Consider the following 27,369-nt stretch of genomic DNA (forward strand, 5'->3'; position numbering starts at 1 on the left):
ATATATGCCACCTATCCAGCTGAGATGAGGTTTTAACACTTTTGTTCAACTACTGCTATCCAGGTGATTAGAACTGCTACCCCTACAGGGTAACTGCAAGACAGCATCAGAGCAAAGTCTACAAAAGTGGCAACACAACTATCTCAGTTTTTAGATGATGTTTCATAAGGATGTACGTATCAACTGAACGAAGAATACCTGGCTTCATCTACACAGCCAATTAATTACTGCAATCATTACATCATACGTTTAAGTTATAAAATTAATCGGGGAACTACTGAACAAAAAAAAATCTTTAAACCTAAGCCAAGTTACTCATCGTCAAAATAATCATAAATTTTCACCATATGAGAATATGAACCAAGTAGGTACCTGGCAACACAGAGTAGTGAGCCTCAAAAGTAGCAAGTATGAAAAGCAACTGGACGTCTTATGCAAACAGACTTCTGGGTCTGACCTTACAAGGCCTGACTTCACGATCTGGGAAAAGCCATAGAATCCAATTTTTCTGTTGTTGTTTGTTTGTTTGTTTGTTTGTTTGTTTTAAGCAAAATCACAGGTGATGCTGAAAGTACTGACTCAAAAGTCATTTTCTGAGAATTAGTGATAAAAAATATACAGTTAAAAAATAATGTTCCTTTTATTAAAGAAAATGGTGTGATTAAATCACTTTTGGTGTTTATCATACCCAGCTATAAAATTTACACACACACACACACACACACACACACACACACACGCTCCTAAAACTTAGGTTTCTTTTTCTACAATTCTGCCAAGGCCTGACCAGCTTGGTACTATTTATCTCCATGTCTCTGCATCATGTAATCAACATCCAACTAACACGGGAATTCTTTGTTTTGAGCTTGACTTCATCCTTAAGCAAATAGAAGAGTTCCTAAGTCCAGCCAAATATTAACCTAAAACCACAATACTATGTATTTCTGTACTCTGTGGAAGTCTTCACTAATAAACTAATAATGAACTTGCCTGTAGTCACAAAATTGAGGCACAAGCACCATTAGAAGCTACTTATAGACCTTAGATTAAAAAACAGCAAACTTATAATAGTCTCCAAGGACCAAAGACTTGGGTAGGCTCTTCATAAAACACAATGCATTCCTCTGATTCTCCTTTACTAACAGGGGAATCTGTGTCTTTTACGCATCTAGGATTATACCAATATATCAGCAATGAACAAGTGCTGAGGAGTCTTTCGTATATCACTGCTGTCATTATTGGTTTTGCAATCAATATTGCAAATATTGCGATATTGCAATAGAAATAGAAATATACTCAAACACAGTATATATAATATACTTTCTGTAAAATAATACAAAATACATTTAACAAGTATTTTCATCTAAAAATCAATCGGAATCCCAATTGTACTAAATATAACCGAGTCCAAATTCTACCCCTTGACAAAGGGACAATATCTCTAATAAGTAGTTACCTACCATTACAAGCCAAGATATTGACTCATTGATAAAGTCGAAACTATCACTTAGGTTTCCTGATCCTGACCCATATAAGCTGCCCATGACAGGTAAAGATATTCCAAAGTGGTCACTACCATATGTCAGATAACAGGTCCGTTATTTTCTTGAATTCTGGGATACAAAAATCAAAACAGGAGAAAAGCCTTATTAATAACTAACCTTCTAATAAACCTTTATACTGAGAAGACCTCAAATACTCATACTTAAAAAAAACCAAAATTATAATACTTTTCATTTAAAGGTAAATTTCTCTCATGAACCTGGCTGCTTCTTGAATGAGTGGGTAGATTACCTCTTAAATTTCTCAGATCTTTAAGAAGTCATACCAAGCTCACAAAGACACTCCTTTGGTGAACACAGTAGGAGTTATAATAGGAACAGGGTTGCACTTAAGTAATTAAACTAAAATCCTTTCACCAAGATCTATATCTATATATACATATATAGAGAGAGGAATATATTAGTGAAAGGATAATATTTTCACTAATCTCTATATGTATATATAGATATATTAGTGAAAGGATTTTAGTATACATATTTTAGTATTTCTATATATAATACATACACTAATATATATGCAAATCATGAAGTGTTCAGGGTCCATAAAGGATGCATAACTCCTCTAAAGGATCAAACACCAGGTCCTAGACCATGTTCTTAGCCGTATCATCCATCTGTAAGCTTGTCAGTGAGATCTGGCATAAGCACTCTGTGAGAAATCTGGCACAAGGACACTCTAGGAAAGAGAAGAACTTTTTCTCCAAAAGGATACACAGGGTAAGAAGAAATGAACAAAGCAAGGATATCCAGATGAGATTGTATCTATGCTTAGTGCACAGTTTAAAACATTGGAACAGCACTCCAAAACAGACTTAAAGGATAACTGTTTAGTAATGCATACCCCTCAGGAGCGTTAAGAATGATCAAACTGGCACATGGCACTTTTTGTTGTTTAAGAGCACTTAGTCCAGTTTGCATTGCCTGTATGTCTACTGTGGCATGAGCAACCTACCAGTGGCCACCCCCTTTCCCAAAGGAAAGTTATTCCCTACCCAAGAGAGATCAACTTCCAAGAATTCCACAAGTATGGTTTGGGCCTTGGTAGCCCCTCCTCCATCCATTCTGAAATTCTGTCTGGCTTTATGTTGAGAAGGTCTTACTCAGGCAACCACAGCTTCCATAAGTTATATGTGTCTTACAGAGTCAGAGAAAGTAAGTACATCCTACCCATAAATGCCCTTAGTATAGCTCAGCTCTGGGATGAGAGGTCCCACGTAGGATGCCAATACCGCAGGCAAGCCTTTCCTTTAATTATAGTCACCCCCAGATCAATACTCTGGTTTCTTGGTGTGGCACAGCCAGCTCACAGAAAGCATAACACAGAGTCTAACACTGAAGCACGACTGCTTTTCTTTGAATGTTCTCTTGTTGTTCCAACAAGGTTTTCTCCTTCTCCATTTGTCCTCATTTTGTTCTTATTCAATGCTTCTTATTTCCCCTTCTAGATTCCCTTACCCTAATCATGTTTCTATTAAGACACATTCTTATAAATATCTTCAACATATTTTCAAAGTCAGGAGAAAACAGAGGTAGTGATTAGTATTAATTTCTTTAAAACAGCTTCAGCCTTGCCTTTATCCATACCTTTCCCTGCTTCCTGGGCTCTGTCAAATAAACAGGCAAACCTGTTTGACTAGTTTGCTGTAAACCCTACTCAGTAGAAAGACCAACCGGACAATGGATAAAGCTATGAAAAGCACACAGACCGTTTTTCATAGGTAAAGTTGTACAGTACCTCCAGTGTAGAGCAGATCTTTCAGAATACAAAGACAATAGCACATGCTCATTTATTTCTGTCAGAAATATTAAAAAATTCTCTTGGTATACTTTTCTATGTAATCAATATTGCTATGGTAATGGAGCAGAATAATAGTATGCCTATTTGAAATGGTGTTTGAGATTTATAAAGGAGCTAGGTGTGGGGACATACAGTACTCTGGAAGCTGAGACTAGAGGATTATAAATTTGAGATCAATTGTGCTACATGAAAAGACTGTAAAAAAATATCTGATAGTTGAATTACATTCAATTATAGAGGTGTGCCCAAATGTTTTTGTTGTGTGTGTGTGTGCTTAAGCAGAATAAAAGACTTTGAATTTGCAAAACAGGTTACTCAAAAGAGGATTCTTCCCATGGATGTTCTTTGATGTTGCTTTGAATAGCAAAGTCCTTTAGTTTATTTAAAAATATGAGATGCTTTTAAACCATTAGCTACAGGCTCTCTGACTGAAAAAATACTTACATGATACAATAAAGCATATAATTAATATAGCAAAATATCAACTATATAATTTTAAAACCCTGTGTTATGCACATATGTAGTGTAGGGTATGTGTACCTGTGTTCTGGTAACTTAGGCACATGTGTAGAGAGTGGAGAACAAACTGGAGTTTCAACCCTCACTTTCCACCTTGATTGAGACAAAGTCTCTTGTTTTTTTTTTTAATGGTCTACACCAGGCTTAACAGACTGTAAGTGTCCAGGGTTTCTCTTTTCTCAGCTTCTTATCTCCCCGTAGGAACGCTGGGATCACAGATGCACCCCCATATCTGGCTGTGTATTTCCTATCTCCCCGTAGGAACACTAGGATCACAGATGCACCCCCATGTCTGGCTGTAGGCTCATTTTAAGGATTCAAACTCATATGCTGAGGCTTGTGGAAGAAAGGCTTACCCTGCTAAACTGTCTCCCTAGCCCTTAAAAGTATTTGTACAAATTTGAAATGTTGGCCCTATTTCTTTCAGGTGTTTTGAAGTTTTATAATCCATATGATTCAATTTATGCAATATAAAGAAAATCATACAGATATAATAGCAAATTTTTATGAATAATTTTATTTTTCCAATACTTGGGCATACACTTGCATTTTTCTCACCTGAAAAAAATGTTAGTACTATAATTTCCTCTCATTAAAACAAGGTATACTTCGTGTAATAGCTAATATATTCCTTAGAATCTTGAAAATATTTCAAACATTAAAAATTCATATAAATAATCTAAGTCCACAATGAAGATCTCCACAATGTCCCTACAGTCTTCCCATGTGATAACATACTTTAAAACCTAGGCACCTTTCCAGCCTGAAGCCAGCAGCTGATTTTGAACCTGAAATCCAGACTGTCCTATATACCCTACAGCTCATCAATTCAAAAGTAGTATTTTTGCTCTGGATATTAAATACTGCTTAACGCCTACCTACATGTAACACTTGTCTCTAACCAAATTTCAACTTGACCTTGCAGTCTTTCTAAAGGAGGATTGAGAAAGACAGTAAATGTCTTGTGAGACAAACTGGATTTTTGTACACACAATGTGGAATAGAACAAAAAAACTTAAACTGAAATCACACAGTTCTCTTCCCCTTGCAAGTGACAGGACCTATAAGGTAAACAGACTGGAAAAAAAAATCACAGGAAGTAAACTCTGCCAAAGAGAGATACTGATAACAGAGAGTAGTGCTACAGTCTCTCAAAGCCATCAGCATAATGAATTGCATTTTACCCTTAAATTGCTAAACTTTAAATTTCATTTTATCAGTAAATTCTCATCTGTCCTAAAGCTATGTATTAATGAGGGTGCTATACAAAAAAAGTGAGAATTAATCATAGATAGGATAAACTAATAGACTTACTAATTTTTACTAAACATAATTATATATAATCAATTAATCACTATTATGCCTTTCAATTAATATGTAAACAACATGCACAGCATTCAGGTAAAGCTAATTGCCAAAACAATTCATATATGTAAACATTTTACTCTCAAAATGTTCACTAGTTACAAAGCAAGATATGTAGGCATGCATGGTGCAAATTTCATTTTAAGGGTTTATCATGGATATAAAATATCATCATTTCATCCAAGTAGAAAAAAAGGACTAAGATAGAACATAAGGATATTTATACATTGTTACAATAAACTTCATGGGAGGCAGGAAAAGAAAGCAAACTCCACAATCATCCTTCCATTTCTACACAGGTAAATCATTACTTATTCACAATGTTGAGTTTAAGGCCCTGGATAACTATGAAATGTCTTCTGAAATATTTGATTCAACCTTATAATTTGTTAAGTTTGTTTGTCTTGTTTTTCATTTTACATCCCAACAAAGACTCCCCTCTCTCTCCTCTTTCCACTTCCTCCCCTCCCCAGTTTACTCCTCCTCTACTGACTCCTCAGATACAGGAAGGCCTCCCCTGGATATCGGCCAGCCTTGACACACCAAGTTGCAGTGAGACTAAGCACTTCCTCTTCAATTAAGGCTGCATGAGGCAATCTAGTAGGAGGAATGGGTCCCAAAAGCAGGCAACACAGTCAGAAAGAGACACTCTTCCCTCTGTTAGGAGTCCCAGAAGAAAACCAAGCTTCACTACTGTACCATATATGCAGAGGGCACTGGTTAGTCCCCATGCATTCTCCCCAGTTGTCTGCTCAGTCTCTGTGAGCTCCTATCAACCCATGTTAGTTGGTTCTGTGGGTCCTACAATCCTTTTTCCCTCTCTTCCCCAGATCTGCCTAACGTTTAGCTGTGGGTCTCTGCATCTGTTTCCATCAATAGATGGTATTCACTCACTCGTGAGTGGATTTAACAGAGATCCATGCTACAACCCACAGACCCAGAGAAGCTAAATAACAAATAGGGCTCAAGGAAGGGATGCATGAATCTCTCTGTGAAGGGGAAATAGAATGGACTTTGCTAATGGAAGGGGGTAGGAACTGGAAGAAGAGGGGTAGGGAATGGGAACAGGAGGGATCAGGTGTGAGGAGGATGGAGGGAGAGAAAACTAGAATGTGAGGGCATCTCTGGGATAAGCTAGAAAACTACAGCAATGGAAATTCCCAAGAATCTATGAGGGAGACCTTAGCTAAGATTCCTAACAAGGATACCGAACCCTAACCAGCCATCTCCTGTAACCAGGCAAGACTTTCAGGGGAGGGACTGGGACACCAACCCAGCCACAAAGTCTTCAATGTACTATTTGTACTGCCTACAAGGTGTGCTGGGGGAAAGATAGTGCAGAAATTGTGGGAGTGACCAACTACTGACTAGCACTGGTGTAGACCCATAGCCTGAGAGGGAGATCACCCCTGAGGGTCAGGACCCAGAGGTGGGATACCCCAGAGACCTAGGACAGACCCACACAGGACTGGAAGAAAAAAGTCAATGAAAATGATTCCTAACAATATCCTGTTATGCTCATAGATTGATGCCTAGCCCAACTGTCATCAGAGCAGCTTTCACCTAGCAACTAATGGAAATAGTTTGTTAAATTTTGATATCTATCTTCAGTCTTGTATCTGTTTCAAGCTCTATTAAAATGATCAGTCAATACCTTGTGAGATCATCCAGGGCATATCTAGAATACCAAAAATATAAATGTGAGGGACACTTGGTGTTTAAACACAGTTCAGCCAGAACAGAGGCTGTTTTGGAAGCTCAGCATCCCCCCAGAACTCTGAAGACAACTCCTACCCTCTCTTCTAGGACTTGGATGAGCTGCCTTCTCTGCTTCCTTCACGTTTTTCAGTGTCTGCTAATCCACTGCCTTCTCGGACAAAACAATATTGGATCACCTCATAAATGGCTTTGAAATAACCTCCCAGTCCTGCCAGCTTGCACTTTAGGAAACTAAAACTCACTATGAGTCTTCTGATCACAAATCCAAGGTCTGTTTTCATTAAAAGATCTCCTGCTTGTTAGCAACAAACCGGTAACCTTCTAGACACTGGCCTTACGTCTATCTATAATCTTTGATCTCACAGAAGCCCTGTAAAACACGTGTTTTGTTCCCTGTTTTGCAGATAAAGGGTAGAAAATGAACTCCCAGCCCCAGGACAGAACTTACCGAGTGGAAGTATAGCAGGACTGTCTACTACTCCTTTCATCTCCTGATGGCTCACTTCTTGAAGTTCTCTCCTTTCCCCTCATTCTACCACACTCCCTTGCTTTCCACTGTCTCATCAAATTTTCAGATCTCCCTATTTCCCTACCAGCTCCCGGTACCTTTCCTGGCAAGCCCCTCAACTTTCAGTGTTTACATTTATGCGACACGCTACATCTGTCATCCATGCGTCCATCCACTAATCTACCTACATATTACCTAAGCTAGGCCCTCTCTTCACAAGCCGTTGTGAAATGACTCCCTGAGTACAATCTCTAATGAACATTCTACCTCACTTCCGACACTGAATGTCACAAGCTGAACCTGACACCTTGGCTTCTCAAATCTCTGTCTCTTTCCCCAAATTTCTGTATTTCACAAGCACCATCACCTGCTCTCATAGACTCTCCCTTTTCATTACCTTGATTCTCTCTCTTCTTCACTCAAGTAACAGTTATCTATTAGGTCCCTTTATCAAGGTCACCCCAACACATCACAGTTGCTCCCATCTCGGATTTCTGAGATCATCCTTCCAGACTGCTGTGAAAGCTGACCTCTGCCATGTCACACCTTTTTTAAAAGCAACTCTGCATAGACGGGGACCCATACCCCTCAGGATGGCAAACAAGCATCCAGGAGGATCTTATTTCCGCTAACCTTGATTGTATGTCACCTTCCAGGAATCTTGTAAAGTCTTCTTGAGTTGGGAACTAGCCATTCCCAAATCCCTCCTCAGGCACTCTGACCACAGTCCTACACAGCACTTACAGGGCAGCACTCTTCTAGATGACTAATATTAGTTTCACGTTTTGTCTCCTATGTCCAAAACATGTTCTAGTGTATCAAATCTAGCAGTTGTTCATGTCAAGACACTGTGCTTCCCCATAATTTAAAAAGAAAAAAAAAGTTCCTACAGCTCTAAATCACCCAGCACTAGATTTCCCCCTTAGACGCAGAAACTACCTCAGTTAGAATTGTTTGCATAATCTCAGCGCACAGAGACTGGCAACTGGTTTGCTCTTAATAAATACTTGTTAGAGGAAATAAGATATGTTCATGAAATGCTTCACACTAAGAACATATGACTAACACAGTTTCCAAAACTAATAGATTTTTTTTTTCAAACTGATTTGATTATGTAGCTCCTCCTTAGGCAGATATGCAAAGTAACATTTAAATAATTGAACAAGCATCCAGTATGGTTAGCAGGATTATCAAATTACACTTTTACTTAGCTTCCAGGATAGGGGACTATTAACACTATACCAGGTTAATGAGTTTCACTGGCAGAAAGAGGTATAAAACATACTCCAAAAGAAAAATAACCCAATTCCACATAAAAAAGTAAATATTTTTAAAGAGGCTGTTTTGGCTTAAAAAAAAAAGTCAAATTGTCTAAAGTGAAGACACTTCTAAGGCTCTCTCTTACAAAATTTTCTGCATATAAACATATTAAAACCTCACATATACAAGGAACTCTTCTGAGAATCTCAAGCATTCAGCCCATAGCACAGCAAAAAGCACATGAACAAAAAATTATCTGTCACAGAATCTACATGCTTTGTATTTGGCAATGGACAAAGAAAAAAAAAAAGACAACAGATAATACAGCATCAGGACCCGCTCCCAGCCTGACAGCAGAAAGTGATAGCTGATAACAGAAAGGGGACCCAGACAAAGCATAAAAAGAAGAATGGTACCTCTGTTTCCATTCTAATACTTCAACCCAGCAGGCAGAGAGACCAGGAACTGTAAACAAAAATGGTACTCTACCCTGCCACAAATGGCACTGTTGAATCCTTGATAGGTTCATACTTATAACCCAGACATCACAGAATAATTAAATTAATAGCATAGCCAATAACATCTGAAGGTTTACAAACTGTCTATTTTAATGACTACCTATTTCGGTCAATATGGTGAACTACCCAGAAAATATCTATGAATATCAGCACCAAGCAGTATAATGTGTTGTCAGGATAATGCATATTGTATAAACAGGCAAAAGTAGACATTTTTTGTGTAGCTTGGCAACTTTCAGGTATTATCTGGAAATTAAAAATTAATCAGTCAAGAAATCTGCATTGTTTGAGATACAGATCCATAAATTATTTTGAAACAGAGTTTGAGAATAGAGGGTAAGTTTTACAGCAATATTTAAATGATAACTCAACTCAGGACTGCTTACAGGGGGGAACTTGAAATATCTCAGTTTAGATTAATAGAAACTTTAACTATCAAACAAGTCTTCAAAGTACAGTCCTCACAAAATCTCTTCATGAAGGACATGTATTGGATTTGTTTACTATAACAGGTGTTCTAAGTATCAGTGTAGACACTAAAGTGGAGTTTAGACTCAAAGAGCTCAGATCTCTACGGGAGGTAAAAGCAGAAGTATGGGCAGTAGTATGGCTCAGTAATATGGTTCAGTTGCTCTAAACAAAGCTGAGCTGTTGTTCTAAATGTCGAAGTCGACACTGCTGCCTCCTAGTTTAAAAATGCTCCTTTAGCTGTGGATTAGAGAACACCAGATGTGCGCTTAACCTTACTGGTGGCAGGCAAATCGGCCCTTCTCTATCACTATCGAGAATAGGTAAGAGCTGCTGAACAGACATGGTCCGAGCAAGGCCTCAAGCTACCAAGAGATAGTTTCTTCTGGAAAAGTTAAACAGCAGACTCACATTTAATTTGATTAACACAAAGTTCTGTTCTTCCTTATCATATACTTAAGTGTATATTTTTTTTCAATTAATTAATAAAAAAAGCTAGGACATTGTGTAAATGTGTAACTTGTAATTCTATTAGAATGATTAAGGAAGACTTTCTAGCCTTTTTAAAACACACGGTTGGTTTTTTTTGGGGGGGTGGTCTGGGCACAAGGGTTAAGGAAGCCTACATCCAAGAGGATATTTGTTTGGGGGAACGTGGGATTACAGCTAGAAGTAACGGCATATTTGGCATCCAGCCAAACTGCCACACATTCCTGTCATTAATTTTGGAAGAAAAAAACAATCAGTTGTACAAAACGACAGCCTAAGGTGACCAAAAACCTTAGTGCTTTTCTGTGAACCCTTTCAGAAGGCGATCGTGCAAAACAGAAGCCCCCCACCCCCGCCCCGTGACTAGTCCTGACCCTGTATCACAATGGTCGTGGCTTTCCAGATAAGGTGAGGATGCAGAAAGTCACCCCTTTCTTCTCTTGTGATGATGCCTCCCCCAACTCGGAGTTTCCACAGCCCTTCATTTTCTGAGCTGGGAGCACTTTTCGGTCTCCGTCCCCTCACGTCCTTCAGAACTCTAAAAGATGCTGAGGACGGTCCCAGCACTGGCACAGCAGCGACATCCAGTCCCTAAGTGCTGCCGAGAGACAAGTTCTCAGTCCCCAACTTTATAACCCTTCAAACCTGGGAGCCCACAGATCAGGTCCTGCCCCGAGACACCTCCGGGCGTCCTTTTGCCCGGACGCACTGCATCCGCGAGCGAGCGCTTGGCGATGCGCTCTCCTCCCGCCACCCCGCAGCACCCATCCGGGGCCTCGCCGCTCCGCTCCCGTCCTCCACAGCAGGCGACCCCTCCATGCTCGCCCGCTCGCCCTCCCTCTCACCCTCCCGCGGCTCTCTCACCTTCGGATCCGGCCCTGCACCCCTGCCGGCCTTTCCGGGGTCCACGCGCGACCGTGCGGTGTGTCTGTCCACCGCTGCTGCGGTCACCGAAAGGTCCCGCGCACACGTGTGCGCACAGCCGGTGGAGCGCCCCTTCCCCAGTGCACCCCGTCGCGCACCTTCAGCGGGGACCCGGCGGGCCAGAGAGTCCCGGGCGGTGACTGCGGGCGACCATCCCGTCCCGGTCAAGCGCAAGGTCTTGGCGTCTGCACGGGCGCCCCCTTCGCCCGCTCCGGCCGCCGCGGGGACAGCTCAGGGGTGCCAAGAGCGCGCTCGCCACAGCCCCCCGCGCCGGCCGCCTCGGGCAGCCAGGGGGGCGTCACTCACTCACCTCGGGGGTGGGAACAGCCACCAACTCCGCGATCCCAAGCCCTCCGTCCCCGCGCCCCCGCCGCCGCCGCTTACCGCGCTCCTTTGGCTGTGGCGCGGGAGTTGGAGAGCGCGCCTGTGCCGCCGCGGGACGGTCGCCTTCCGTCTCTGGCCCTGAGGAGGGGAGGCTGCAGCGCGCCCGCCGGCTTAAGACGGCCGCTCTGGGGCCAGGCGATGCTCCACCGTGCCCTCCCTCGGGGCCGCAGCGCGCCTGCTCCTCCGCCGAGCCCCGCGCGCCCCGCCTTCCTCTCCCTCCCCCCCCCCCCCCCCCCACCAGGCCGGCGCGCCCGCTAAGTGAGCCCGGGAGCGCGGTCGGGCCCGTGCGCGCGCCCCCGCCTGCGCGCCCCCGGGCCCGCCACTCAAGCCTCGGGGCCTCGCGCCCGCCGCGACCGGGACCCCGCTGCGCACGCGCCTCGACGGCGGCGGAGACCTGAGAAGCTGGCGGACTTGCACCTGCCGCAAGGGCTCCCCTCGACGCGCGCCTCCGCCCGCCTTCTTTTCACCTCAGGCGCTGGGGAGGAGCAGGGGCCTGCGGGGCGCCGACTGACGCCCCCTTCGCTTCCTGTCAGAGACCCCGAGAGTCGCTCTGAGAGGAGAGCGGTGGGTCTGAGCGCACGCCTGCGCACACGGGGAGAGCGCCCAGCGAAGCGCGGGGCTCCTGGAAAAAGCCAACTGGGGATTCCCTTGAAAGGGCCTTTTAAAGTCTTGCCTGCTTGGGTCCGGCTTCCTTATTCTGACTGAACGTGTTTGCTAGCCGCGTGGCTGCCAAGTTGGCTTCCAGGTCAGGAAGCAACATTTCCCAAGGAGCAGGTGTCTTCTGGTGCGCCAGACGCGGGAGGCCAAGCCCTTTTTAAGTGTCAATGGCAGGCTGCTGGCTTCAGAAAATCTAGGAAAGGTTTGCTTGCTAGAATTTGGAACCTGTTAGGTCATCCCTTCTACAGCACACACATGATGCCATACGTGTGTGTGTGTGTGTGTGTGTGTAGACGCGAATATGTAAATGAACTGGACAGAACTGAATGTGGTCTAACTTTCTGAAAAGTGCAAATCAGGTCGAACATAAATTCCAGATCCGAAAATGCTGACGAGTTTTGTGTTTAAATGTTCAGAGATGAAAAGAGGATGCCACTAATGCTATTTCATTTCTCCAGCTTGAGAGTCAGGTGTGGGACTTTGCCCTCAAAAAAATTGAAATTTTATGTAATGATATAAGAAAAATCAATTATTCATTGTTCTTATTAGTAGTCTATTAAACAACCATAGTGTCCAAAGGTCCTAAGTCCAACGCTTTGTTCTAATGGAGTTTCCAAATACCTATTTCAAAGGAGATAATGCTCTTTTCTTCTTTGTAAGTAACAAATCTTTCTACTTGACCCAAGTAGATTAATATGCTGTGCATTCATTCACTTACTTATTTAAATTGCACTAGAAAAAAATTACAAACAAGTATTAAACATAACAGATACTCAATAGAGAATATAAGCATTTTATTCAAAAGCCTTATTTTATCGAAAAAAAATCATGCTCCAGGCACAAAGCCATTGTCCTAATAAAGTGTACATAAATTCTTGGTAAAAATTGACTTTAGAAATGTAATAAATAATTGTGGTTTTATATCTTTTCTATAATCTGTGTCACATCCGTGTGCTTAATAAAATTATGTAAGAGTTAATACTCTAGCCGGGCGGTGGTGGCGCACGCCTTTAATCTCAGCACTCGGGAGGCAGAGGCAGGCGGACCTCTGTGAATTCGAGACCAACCTGGTCTACAAGAGCTAGTTCCATGACAGGCTCCAAAGCCACAGAGAAACCCTGTCTCAAAAAAAAAAAAAAAGAGTTAACACTCTAAAATGTCTGTCAAACTTTACAGATGTTAAAAAAAATGCCATACTGAATATTACGTGTAGCTATATCCGTGAATTTTGTATCTGTGATCTGGCTGTTGTTTGCCCCATATGCCACAGGCCAGCACTGAAAGGACATTCCAAAATTTAAGTTTAGTATGTGTTTGCATAAATCAGAGTTGAATTATGTTTGTGTACTTTAAAGCAATAAAGGAAATCATAAAAGCAAACTTCATTCCATTTTAAAATACTCTAGCCACTGGCACTTAACATTACTGACAGGATGGTTGGGTAAAATGAATGGCATTTGCTACTTCCCTTCAAAGAAGGGTGCATAATTTTATTATTATCCTCCAAGTTCCTATTCAAATGAACCATACTGTTCAGGTTACGTAATGTTGCATTAGATAACATATCTGTGTAGGAAGTTTCGGCCAAAGTAAAATAAAATTGCCTCGTTATTATCACATACCACATTAGTTCATACAACTTAATTTAAAATGGTTGTTATAATTTAGAGACTCTTGGACTCTAATTATTTCAGTGGGAAAATAGCAATACTCGTGAGAAATAACAACTTAGCTGGTAATCATTAACCATTAACTTTCTCACACAACTACCACGAACTGAGTTTTGTTATTTGTTAACTGTGTTACCAATTTCTGTGTGTCTTGATTTCGTTATCCATAAAATAGATATGGTGTGGTGCTAGAGAGAGGATTCAGCGGTTGAGTGTGTCATAAGAAGTTAAATGCTCTGGAAAAGGACCTAAGTTTGAATCCCAGCAGCCATGTTGGCTGGCTTCACAACCACCTGTAGCACAAGCTCTAGGGGATCTGAGGTCTCGGAGCTCCATGAGCACGGGCAATCACGTGTGTATGCCTTCCCTGACCAAAAAAGTGATAATATTAATTTAAAAATAAAAATATAATATACATACGTAAAAAATGAATCTTAAAAATTAATGTGACAACATCTATTTCATAAAGTTATTGTGAGAATTACCAAAAATAAAACATGAATTAGACAGAACAGAGTTCCTAGTCCTTGGTATTTAGCAAATATTAACTCGGTGCTGTCTCTCTGTAATTCCAACAGTGGGAGAATCAATCCCCTTTGTAGGACATCCCTTTGTCTTAGTAGTACTGGGGATGGAGCCTAGGGCCTCATACATGCTAGGCAAGTGCTCTGCTATTGAGCCACAACCCCAACCTGTGAATCAAATTTGATGATTTTTTTTTTAATTCCTGGCAACAGCACATAGAGACAGAGCATGTTCTTTTGGGTTCATTAATAACTCTAAGTTCCCCTTGTGCTGTCTCTTCATATAGCTCATGCCCCTGCATTTTTAAAGACAATCTTTAGATTTGCATTACTTATCTAATATTTGTTAACCTACCGACTTGCGGAAAGTTTATTAAGAACTGTATACATTTTATCTCCTTAAAGTTCTATGATATTGTATAGCAAGGTATTCTCTGAATCCTGTCCTTATTTGTAGACAGAAGTAGCTTACAAACATTTAAGAAAATGAGTAGATAGGTATAGATTACGCAAATTAGTTAAGTAGGGGCACATCATAAAGACAAAGGAAGGGGAGAGAAATGAACTTGGTAAGACTTGTTATGAGGAACCTTCGAAGAGATTCTATTTGTTTCAAGGCAAGAATAGAGAAAGTTTTTCAAGAACTGAAGAGTATTTTGAGTGAGAATAAAAAGCTTATTGTTAGTTCTTCCTTGACAAACGTGCTAGCCTATTCCTTTAAAATGCTTAGTATTAAAAATAAAAGGTGAACTTTTATATCTCAAAGTTGAAACCTGTTGTTTTTTCCCATTGGACTTTTCACCATTTTGCTACCTGTGGACAACTGAGTGCCCATGGGTGCAGAACTGGCGGCAATCCTGCTCCAGACGTGAACACAGCCCAATTCTCTGCCCAAGAAGAACTCAGAATGGAAAGATCAAATTACGTATTCATGCTTTAAGTATGACAAAAGCATGGAAGTGATACAAAGGAGGTTTGAAACTGGTAAGGATGTCTAAGAAGGCTTCACAAACGCTTGACTTTGGAACTGTTGTGATTGAGGAATAAAACACCAATGGGTCAAGAATAGAGAACTTTTTTTTTTACTAGAAGAAATAGAATGACTGATCTAGTTATTGCTTTTCTCCTTTATTAAATTCATCCATTATTATCCATAGCATGCCACTGATTCTGCTGGCATTCTCAAATAAAATCACTCTTTTTTTTTGTTTTACAGTAGAAATAATACAGACAAATTTACTTAAAAAAAGAAAAACAGGAACAAGTAGGCAGTGGTGCATGCAGTGTCTAGATCCATATATGGTATTTAACATCTTAAGAAAAGAAGATGTCAAAACAGGGTAATGAAATTTAAATAAAGATCTCTTGAAAATGATCCTAGAGAAGGAAAAAATACCCTCAGAAATCTATATAATTTCTAGGCATTTCATAGCAAAAGCCATATGACTTAATAAGTTTGTTGTGGGAAGAAGTATGGGTGCCTGTACATTCCAACACCCCTTATTAATAATCTCAGATGTTTTAATATATTGTCTGGGAGGATAACTACAGCTTCACATACATTGTAAACTTCATAAAGTATCTCTGATCTTCATTCCTTCCAATGTTTGAAGAGGTGGAGAACAGGGCCCAGATGTTGACAAAGATTTATTAAGTCTAGTTTGATGTTAATAAAATCATTTAAAATCTAATTATAATTATGAAAGTTATGGCTTCTACTTTGCATCACTAGGCTTAATTAGTAATAATAATGATGATGATCAAAATTAAAATAATCATAAAATGTATGCTGTTTACTTTAAATTCTTAATAGTGTGTTTCAGGCAAAATAGCTCATTTACTTCTCATAAAAAATTTGGAGGAACGTACCGTTACTGTCCTTTTTGGAAATAAAGTAGAGAGGTTTCAGACTAACAACCAACCATGTTCACTAACAAAGTAATAAAATGGAGACTTCAGTTGAGTCAATATGTTTAAGTCAATAATCACGGTCAGAGTTATTTTTATTTTTAGGAAATATGATGAACAAAACTCTGATTCTTGATCTAGCACAATAATTGGTTATTTTAAAATAATTCCTAAAATTTTGTGATAAACCAGGTTTAGTCAGTTATAGGAAATACATGGTAACATCAAACCTGTCTTACATAATCATTGATGAACTTCAGACTTGGAAAGCCCTCTGCACCGGATTCTTTTACGGGCTATAAAGAGTTTCTGACAATGATTATTGCCACAGTTTTATAGAGGTGAGAAAAGCTGTCCCACAAGATATCAGAGCTAAGTCCACTTTATGGACACTGCTTATTATTACAGGACTTATTATATTTAACCTATGATGCCTTCAGGCAATAGTTTTCTAATGTATTAAAACTTTGTACTAATGCTTATTATAAAGACTTATTGTAAGCCTCAGGCAATATCAACTAGTTACAACCGACAATCAGCAGGCATATGATTGTGATCATCATATGCTTTAATTTTTGCTAAAGGCTGCTTGACTTGATCCATCCACAGCAGCTTTTAGATTGAAGAAGCATAGTTAAAATGTCAAAACTTTATGACATTTTCTTCATATTTTCCTGTAATGATATGCATCAGTAAATGCTTGCTTCTTAAATGATAATTTACCAGATGATGTCCTTACTCATATTGAGACAGTATTACTCTTCTTCATAAGAAAGCTTCAGAATCCATGATTCTTTCCAAGATATGTCCTTTAATCTTTTTACAACAAGAACAAATTGTATTGCTTTGAAGAAAGTGGTAAAGAAACTGGACATTAAAGGACAAGGACTTTTAATCCCAGTACTCAGAAGGCAGAAGCAGGAAAATCTCTGTGAGTTCAAGGCTAGCCAGGTCTACATAATAAGTTCCAGGACAGCCACAGCTATGTAAAGAGACACTGTCGTGACAACAAAGAAAAGAAAAGGAAAGGAAAGGAAAGGAAAGGAAAGGAAAGGAAAGGAAAGGAAAGGAAAGGAAAGGAAAGGAAAGGAAAGGAAAGGAAAGGAAAGGAAAATAAGGATTTTTTTCTAGAAGCTTAGTATAAGCCATAATCTGTTGCCTTTTGATTTAATTTTCTTAAAAACCTGTTACTTAAATGTCTCTTTATTAGGTTAGACTTTTCTCCCAAGTAAAACTTGTGATTACTTTTTTCATAGTGGCAGTCTTAACCTTGACCCTTTCAAAGTCTACAAACGAAATGGACTACTGTACAAGTGAAAAACAATAAAATTCAGTCTTCTCCCTAATACTCAAAGAGTAGCATTGTTTTACCAGTACATGCTTTACATTACCTTTACACTACAATTGGAACCTTGCATTGAATAATGCTATTGCCTTGTCTTCCTCCCCTGCCTTCCTTATTTTTCATCATAAAGAACTACGGTGTAGCAAATGAACTTTCTAAAGGAGTGTTCAGTATAGAAAGCAAGGTATGTCAAGCAAGAAAAGTCTCTCAGTTGTATACCTTTGTAAGGTGAGGAAACCAGAGTCAGTCATGTGGATGTTTTCAGTATAAAATTAGAATCTGAGATTCTTGCATAAACCAGATACTGATCACTTTCAAACAATTCAATATCCAACAAAAGAGGTCTTTGCTTGTGCTTACAAATTCCTTATCCTAACATACCAAAATAATCTTCTCTACCAGATCACCTTTCCTATGCAATTTTGTTAAACATTTCCTAATATGAAACATACATGAGGGTTCATAACTTGTATCTAACCCAATCAAGTTAGGTAGTTCTGAGCCCCTGATTAACTGGTAAACTATAAAAAGAAATATAATAAGACAAAGAAAAATTTTTATAAACTAGAATTAGTAGAGAGCTACAGAGCTGAGACCAAAGGCTATATACTCTTGAGAACTGCGTGCAGGTACATCTTGACAACCCCTAATTCCCAATTCCTGAAGTTCCTGTTTAGTCCAATTCTTACCCTTTGTGTGAATTTTTTTCTCTTAGTCACTACACACAGGGAAGATAACTGAGGAAGCTTTCCAGGAGGTTATGAAAATCATGGAGAGAGGAGGAAGCCCGTTGGCAAGAAAGAAAGAAAGAAAGAAAGAAAGAAAGAAAGAAAGAAAGAAAGAAAGAAAGAAAGAGAAAAGAAAGAAAATGGAATGCTGCCTACATATTGAGCAATAGCTCCAGGGATGTAGATATTGTGAGTTATCAAACATTCTGGGCAGGACTTTTGGCAGTGTGAATGTAGTTGAGCTTTCAATGCTCCAATAAGCTTATTGGTTATCTATTTTAGATATTTTAGATATTGGGTAAAGTCATTTCTTTGAGTTGTTATTGATGTCCTATCTACGGTGAAATAAATATGTGGTCATCCCTCCCCAGGAAAAGTAACATAACACCATTGGCACTCAAGCAGGAACCAAGGGAATCAAAGATGAAATGAAGAAGTAGGGTGGCATGGTCCGTGTGATAAATGATGAGATACGCAGTCAAGCTGATCTGTCTAAAAGTGCAGGACCCATGGGGTACACCCTAACATGGCTTCTTTCCTCATACAGTATGGGGTGGCATGCCTCCATGCTCTAGAGATTGCTTGCTCCCCATGATATGGCATGCAACAAAGGCCAATCTAAGAGTACACTGTTCTTGGGAACCAAGAGTGGACATCTTCTTCTATATGATAATGGTTTGCAGGCCTCCTGGATAAATATGGTATGTTATGCAAGTATAGATAAATCCCTTAAAGAGCTATCAGACTAGAGAATGTATTTCTAAATGTGTATAGTAGTAAACCAACTCCTAATGACATTATTATACCTATAAGTGCATCTCTCGACTCTCATCAGAGAAGCTTCTTTTTGCAGTCGATGGCAACTGACAGAGAGACCCACGACTGGTCAAGATGAAAAGATTGAGAAACTGTGGATTGCTCATGTGCGTGTCTGCATGCATATGTGTGGTGGTCGAGGAGAGAGCAGAGGATGTCTTTGGGAGTTGGTTTTCTCCTTCTACCTTGCTGAGGCAGGGTCTCTCTTGTTTCTGCGGCTGTACTGTATGTACAGGCTTATTGGGCCCTGTGCTTTGCCTAATTCATCCTGCACGGTGAATCACATACTTTCCCTTCCCCTGTATTAAAGGCATGACCTCTAGGCTACCTTCTATTACTTATGATTATGGGTATAATCCATCATTAGGAGTTGATTTAATACCATACCTATTTAGCAAAGGTAGAGTATGTAGGTTCTCCTCTGTTGTGCCTTTGACCAATCTAGACACAAGTTGTTGGCCTCAATAATGTTCCCAAATATGGGTTTCGATGCTTGGGGCAGAAAGTAGTTGGTTACTCCCATGCCACTTTTTTTTTCACTGTTAAACCAGTGACAGGTCTTGCCCGGTTGGTTGTCATTGCAGCTTTCAAGGTTCACAATAGGATAAGACTGATGATTAATTCTCTTTGCCAGTGTTCCAGCACTACGAAATCTAGCCAGGCATGATGAAGGTTCCAATGGAGTAACAGTGTGATTTATCTGTGTCATATGACTCAAGCATAGCCACAATGACTATGATAAAAAAAATAATAAAACAAAAGACCCAGATGATGCCAAATGCTAGCGTGAATGTGGGGAAAGAGAGACACTTACTCACTGCTGGTGCGACTATAAACTGGTGCTTCCACTGGATACCAGCATGGAGTTTCCTTATAAAGCTAGAACTGTAACTGCCACATGAACCAGCTACACCTCTCTTGTTGGAAATAAGACAACCCCCAACTGTCACATCTACAGGTTTAATGGATTCTGATGACCCTTCATTAAGAGTCTTTCTGAGGTGATTCTGCACTATATCAAGCAGACAAAAGTAACCATCAGACCAAACATCTTTCATGCTGTGTTAAGAAGTCTTTCACTTAATAGGCTTAATTGGGGTGGCTTACAGTTTGAGTTGTTTAATCCATGTCACCATGGCGGGACATGGCAGTGTGCACACAGGCAGACATGCTGCTAAGGAAAGATCTGATGGTTCTACATCTTGATCTGTAGGCAGCATAATGAGATTGTGTGCCAGACTTGGTGTACCTTGAGCATATGACACCTCAAAGCCTGCCACTGTAGTGACACACTTCCTCCAACAAGACCACACTGACTCTAACAAAGTCACACCTCCTAAAAGTGCTGTTCCCTTGCTACTGCCTATGGGAGCCATTTTCTTTCAAACCACCGCATTCCACTCTCTGGCACCCATAGGCTTGCGGTCATATCACAATACAAAAGTGCATTCAGTCCCACTTCAAATTCACCATAGTTTAGTAGTCTCAGATTTATTTAAAAGTCTAAAGTTTAAAATCTGTTTTGAGATTCATGCAATCTCTTTATGTAATCTCCTGTAAAGTCAAAAGAAAAAAGCAGATCACAAAACTTCCAACCTATAATGGCACATGATATGCATTAACATTCCAAAAAATAGGGAAAAAGCTTAGTGTGGAAATACTGGCTGAAAGCAACACACACACACAGAGACATACACACACACACACACACACACACACACACACACACACATAAACCGGGGCAGATTCCAAACTCCACATCTCCATGTCTGAGATCAGAACATTCTTCGGGTCTCCAACTTGTCCAGGAGTTTCTCCTAACTCACCCTAATTCCAGGCTGCTGACTAAGCTCTTCGTGACTATCTGGCTAGCTAACCACCTGGATTTTGGTTACCGCATACAGGTCCAAAGTCTGGATCTGCACTCACAGCTGGTAGTTCTCTATGTCAATTATATATTCCTTTTGTTTGAGCAACGGCTCAACCACTTTGGGGTCATCAAAGGTGACCAAATCAAAATCTCCAGGTAAAGGGCAGCTGATCTTCAAGTTAGAAATTAGACCTTGGGCATTTTGCCTGTCCTGGTGATTGAGGCCTTGGAATATAAAAGAAACTTCAGGCCCCAGGAATGGGATCTTATCTCTGGGAGAGTCTGTGAGCCCTCTTTTCATCTGTTGCAGCTCCTGCAATCTCATCTTAAGCCTAGATTGCTCCTCCTAAAGACTGTTCCAAAATGAGTGGTCTTATTAGGAGGTGTGGCTTTGTTGGAGTAAGTGTGACCTTGTTGGAGGAAGTGAGCCACTCTGAAGGTGGACTTTGAGGTCTCAAATGATCAAGCTATGCTCAGTGTCACAGACTTCTGCTGCTGCCTGCAGATCCAGATGTAGAACTCACAGGTCCTTCTGCAGTACTAGGTCTATCTGCATGCTGCCATGCCCTGCCATAAAGATATTGGACTAAGACTCTGAAACTGTGAGCTATCTCCAATTAAATGTCTTCCCTTATAAAAGTTGCCATGGTCATGGTGTCTCTTTATCACTATAGAAACCCTAACTAAGGCAGAAGCTAGTACCAGGAACTGGGGTATTGTTGTGATATGCCTGACCATGCTTTTGTCTGGAGGAATTTGGACCTTGCAAGGTTGAGTTAGGAAAGCAGTAATTGCTTTGAGTGCTGCTTAATGATCATACTAGTAGAGTCATCAAAGATAGTGGCGTTGAAAGTGATTTGAACTGGAGGTCTGGTCAAGAGATTTCAGAGATGAATTCAAACTAGATCCATTTTTACTGTTGTATATAAAATTTGTATGAAACAGAAAACTCATATTTTTGACTGTCAACTTGAAGTGAGATGCTCAATTATTAAAGATATTTATTATTTGAGACATAAAATGTGGGTTAAAAGGGTAGTTACATAATCAACCTCCCATAAGCAATAGATTAAAGAGCATTTGTTTAGAAGTAGTAATTCATATCATCTGACAGAAGATGTACCCTTCTTATTAACTTACGAGTACTATTATTTTCCAAGATGCACTTCTCTGTGGGAATCTTTACCAGTTTTTATAAGCAGTGTAGATCACAGATGTCCAGAATTACATTTATGTGCATGGAGTTGGCAAGCAAGAGTAGCAACAATGTAAAGAACATAGAATTCTTAATCATAGCCTTGCTTGATAAAGCCCTCCGGAGTAAGAACATCCATTGCTCTGAACTGTATATGTTATAATTATTGAAGCAAGTGATTAGAAGGCCATGGCTACTTAGAAGTTTAAGTGTCCACTCACAAGTCTTACGGAATATGTTTACTTACTGGGAACAATAAGTGTAATGTATCTAAGAATATTGCTGGGTTTAATTGTAGATACTCCTGCAAGAAAGTAAATTCATTCACAAAGAAAGGGATGGTACCAGGAATCAACAGGATGAACCCAGCTAAGACCCTATGTAACAGACGGAGAGGGTGCCCAATTTTGCCTTGCCCTGTAAGCAGACTGATAAATATCTTAAATATTACCGTAGAACCTTGATCCAGCAACTGATGGAAACAAAGGCAGAGACCCGCATGGAAACATAGGACTGATCTCCCAAAGACCAGTTGAAGAGTGGGAGGAATGAGAATATGAGCAAAGAGATCAAGACCATGATGGGTACACTCACTGAAACAGTCTAGCTGAGCTAATGGGAGCTCACCAACACCAGCTGAACTGGGAAGGAACAAGCATAGATTCGCACTAGTCCCTCTGAGTGTGGTCGACAGTTGCATGGCTGGGGCAGACTGAAGGGCCACTGGCACTGGCACCAGGATTTATCTCTACTGCTTGTTCTGACTTTTTGGGAACATATTCTCTTTGGATGGATACCTTGCTCAGCCTATGTATAGTAGGGAGGGCCTTGGTCCTTCTCCCCAAAACAATATGCCTTACCCTCTCTGAGGAGTGGAGGAAGGTGAGTTGGGAAGGGAATGTGGAGGGAATGGGAGAAGGAGAGGGAGTGGAAACTTAGATTAATATGTATAATTTAAAAAGATAGTTTGTTTTCTTTTAAAAAATAAAAATAAAGGGATGTTACTATCTTTAAGTATAGGTCTTAGAGAAGCTATTCCTGTTCTTAAGTAAATGTATGATTCAAAAGATGAATTTTTGCAGAGTACCTGATATTTGGGACTAAGTGTAAGGATATACTATTTGGAGAAAAATCTTCTATTTTTTTTGGAAGGATGTAGTATTTGGATGCCTTATGCTAATGTGATGATTTGTCTATCCTAACACATTTTTCTACAATAGATTTTAAAAGATTCTCTTAATTGATTGTTCTTTCTTTTATTTCATATTGTATTAGTAATTATTTTCCCACAGCTATTTTTACTTTTCTGTTAACTTTTCCAGGTCTCAAACATAAACACATGAGCTATTATTGAGTTATAACTATAAGGCAAATTTCCTTTCATTTGACCCATATTTTATTATATCTGCTTGTCTTGCTTCTGTCTCAGCTGTAGTGATGTTTAAACCTCATAAAGATTGTATGTGATCCTGGGAATGGAACTATTTCATCTAAGCCAAAACAATATCCAAACAATATGTATCCTTTGGTACCAAGATAAACTGTGGGAAGTTAAAGTTGATTTTTATCCAGTCTATGCTATTTAAACAGCAGTCTTTTATCTCAGCCCACTACCCAGTCTCAGTTTTCATGTGTTCACAATGCGTTTTCCCCAGAGAAGGCCACATAACGCAATATACTGGAGGAAGAAAGAATTTGTAGCTGATCTAGAAAGGAACAAAGCAAAAACAATTAAGTCAAAATGCAGGGTATATTGTTTACTCCACTCTGTTTTTTTATTGGAATTGGATATTTTGCTGGTTAGAATATTAGGAGGAAGAATAACCATAGGAAAAAACTGAGGGAATGAGGCACTTCAAATAGTGATGGTCAGATTTACTAGGAGATTCAAAAAATCAGGGGAGCATTGTTCAAAATTGCAATGAATGGAGAACCTGGAAACAACCTAAATGCTCCTAGACCGAAGAATGGATAAAGAAAATGTGGTACATTTACCCAATGGAGTACCACACAGCAAAGAAAAAAAAATGACATCTTGAAATTTGCAGGCAAATGAGTGAAGCTAGAAACACTCATATTGAGTGAGGTAACCCAAACCCAGAAATTAAATTATCATATATACTCACTCATAAGTGCTTTTTAAACATAAAACAAAGAAAACTAGTCTACAAAGCACAATCCCAGAGAATTAAACTTCTCTTTAAAACATTGTCTGAGTATTAAAACAGCCAAACAAAATGCATCCAAGGATCTGTGGTCTTCTCTCTATAGGTCACAGGATGACTATTCTAAAACTTTGGCATCCTTTAAAAGAAAATTAGGGTCTGTTGTTAAGCTTTGCCCACCAGAATAAAACAATTTAAATTGCAAGAAGAAGGCAATTATCCATGTAAAACTCTATGTATGGCACAGTCAGTCTTTTTAGATCACATGGTCTGCTATGTGTGGTTCCTACTCTTAAAGACCCAAAGAAAACCAGCAACACAAAGCTTTTCCCAGCCACAGGCTGAAAATGAACTTAGGATGTAGAGACCTGTAGTGTTGTCTTGTCATTTAGGTCTCTTTCCCATTATTTTGTCTTTCACGATGCTCAAAACCAATATGATTTCTCAGAACTATAAATCATCCCCCATGGCTCATTTTTCCATTTATAAACTGATGAATTAACTTACAAGTGAGACTTTCAGAGTCTGTGTAATATGGTTGCGCAGAGATAGATCAAAAATCTTTATTTCCGAATGAGAATTTTCTCCTGGTTGTATCCAAGTCCTGGCCTACAGGAATCATAAATTTAATATTCTCAAACAAATCTGTCATTTATTTCTGCATGACCAGAAACAAACACATTAATTTTCTATATGATTAATCTACCTGCTTAGTGCAGATATTTGCTGATCATCTTACAGGGTCCCAATTTTCTTTACATTTTTACACAATGAATTATACATAATCACCTGTCATATACATAGTCATATGTTATCTTAATTGTTATGTATGAATGGAGAGGACATTTTGAAAGATAATTAGAAAAGAACAAAATGTGGTATAATTATTCATTGTTGAAGTATGTCTTTCCTAAAAAGATCTATGTTTTCATGCTTATGGGTCTCATCTTTGTCTATCAACTCATTACCACCATCATATTTGTGGCTCATAGTAAGTAGCATTTTTTTCTAGGAAGTCATCTCTGATACCCAAAGCATGGGATTGGTATTTCTCTGTCCCAAGCAATTTCCTTGTCATTGTTGTTATTGGTTACTTTGCCATGGTTTAGAGATGCAGGATATCTGATTTTGCTCTACTTGCTTCCTGACTTCCAGCACAGAAGATGTAACAGATCAGATCCTTTGTAAATAGTCCCTGACCAATAAAGAAAGGAATGCTGAGGTCATAGACAGAACTGAATGCTTAAATCTTAAAATACCTTTCTTATTTAAAGGTATCGACATTTCAACCATGTATGGTTTAATCATTTGGTTAATTACGCCTAGCCAGTAAGCCCATCCATCTTTTTCCCTGAGACAGACTAGAAAGGAGATTTATATTGTGAGTCCTCATACATCTGGTATTGGCATCCAGTGGTAGATGTCTCAACCCCACTCACATATGAAGTACCAGAACTTTATGTCCTTATAATTTGCTTGATATTGAATTCATAAACCTGAAATAGTAAATAACTCTAAAACAAGCTTGTTATATCATGGAAGAAGTACATAGCTAACTTTGGAAAATACTTCTGAATAGGAGGCTTCATGGTAACTAGTGATAAGATTTATGAACCACTCCAGATATGGTGACATATGCCTTTAATGGCAGCATTCCGGAGGCAAGAGCAAGCAGATCTCCTATAATGAGTTTCGGGCCAGCTATGCCTATATAATGAGACTGTGTCTCAGAAAGTATTAAATAAATATTTGTGAATGATACTCCATAAACAAGTCAGTTGGTAAAGTCAATTACATAAAAGGAAATAGATGGAGTTCATAATTCATTTTTGAATCCAGGTGTGTCACAAGTAGACCATTTGATGCAAATTATGTGACCCACGGCCAGCAGTTTAAACAAATTAATACAAGTCAACCTGTTTCAATTTCTCTTGCATTACTTCTTGTTTTATTAATTCTACCCAGATATATACCCAAACTATATGTGACCCATATCCTTGGCATCTCTTAGAAACCTTGGGTTCTGGGGATGATCCCATGCCAGACCGTTGCTCCTCCTCTACTGCATTCTATTCCCCAAGCAGAAGACACACAGCTGCATGGTAAGGCTAATGGAACCATCTCCCCTCCTGCTCATTGCATGTGCAAAGCCTATGATGCATCTTGCATAATTCTAATAGAATTTCTTGCAATGGAATGAGAAGAACATGGTGAAAAAACAGAATTTATCTTTGGTAATTATCTCTTACATTTGAAAATGAGAATTACCAAATATTGCATTATTATCTGAAATATCTGTCTCCAGTCTTCATTCATGCTGCTGCTTAGATTGTCGATTGTATCTTATCAAATCTATATCCCCTAGCTTAACTGTTCACACCACCACAAAACTTGTGTTTGTGCTGGCAGACATGACCTTTCCCTGATTGCATTAGACCCTATAAGACACATGATTACAAGGGTTAGATATTTTGAGAGTTTGATTTTTGGTAGTTGTTTATAAATATATGTGAGTGGATAAATAAATGAGTTACATAATTAGGTATACTGGATGGTCGTGTATTTGGGGAACATTATGTAAACTCTTGGATTTTGAAATGGAAATATTATTTGGAACTTTATTTCACTAAGAAGCTAAAAATTGGGTTTGTATATTAGAATGTTTCTATGATTTTATAGCTTTCTCTTTCTTTCCCCCATTTCTCTAACTGTAACAGTTCTGCTGCTTGAGCTGGCCATGTATTTTTCCTCCTACACTTATTTGTGTTAGCTCTTCACAGCCTTGGGATTTCCATCTTCTAACAAATAGTGATATGGTTTGGATGTAAACATTTTCAGAGACAGAATTCAGATGTTTACAAAAACATCAATGTGACACTAAGAGGCAGAAACATTGGGTGCATCATCATGGTTCCATCATCGTGTGTGATGCCTTTGCCTTCATAACAGAAGCTTCCTAATTCTTCCACCTTTTTAG

General features: G+C 39.6%; 1 protein-coding gene across 1 annotated transcript in view; it reads right to left on the minus strand.

Moving 5' to 3' along the window:
• The window catches only part of Ugt8 (UDP glycosyltransferase 8), a 61,692-nt gene extending 50,049 nt beyond the window's left edge, over positions 1-11,643 (minus strand). Inside the window, exon 1 of the mRNA XM_050154001.1 lies at positions 11,515-11,643. The gene's annotated coding sequence lies outside the window, so the exon portion shown is untranslated. The remainder of the gene's footprint in view (positions 1-11,514) is intronic.
• Positions 11,644-27,369: the final 15,726 nt, after the last annotated feature.

This window comes from Alexandromys fortis, unplaced genomic scaffold, assembly GCF_014885135.2.
Source record: "Alexandromys fortis isolate MF-2015 unplaced genomic scaffold, M_Fortis_MF-2015_v1.1 scaffold_19, whole genome shotgun sequence".
Taxonomy (NCBI): Eukaryota; Metazoa; Chordata; class Mammalia; order Rodentia; family Cricetidae; genus Alexandromys; species Alexandromys fortis.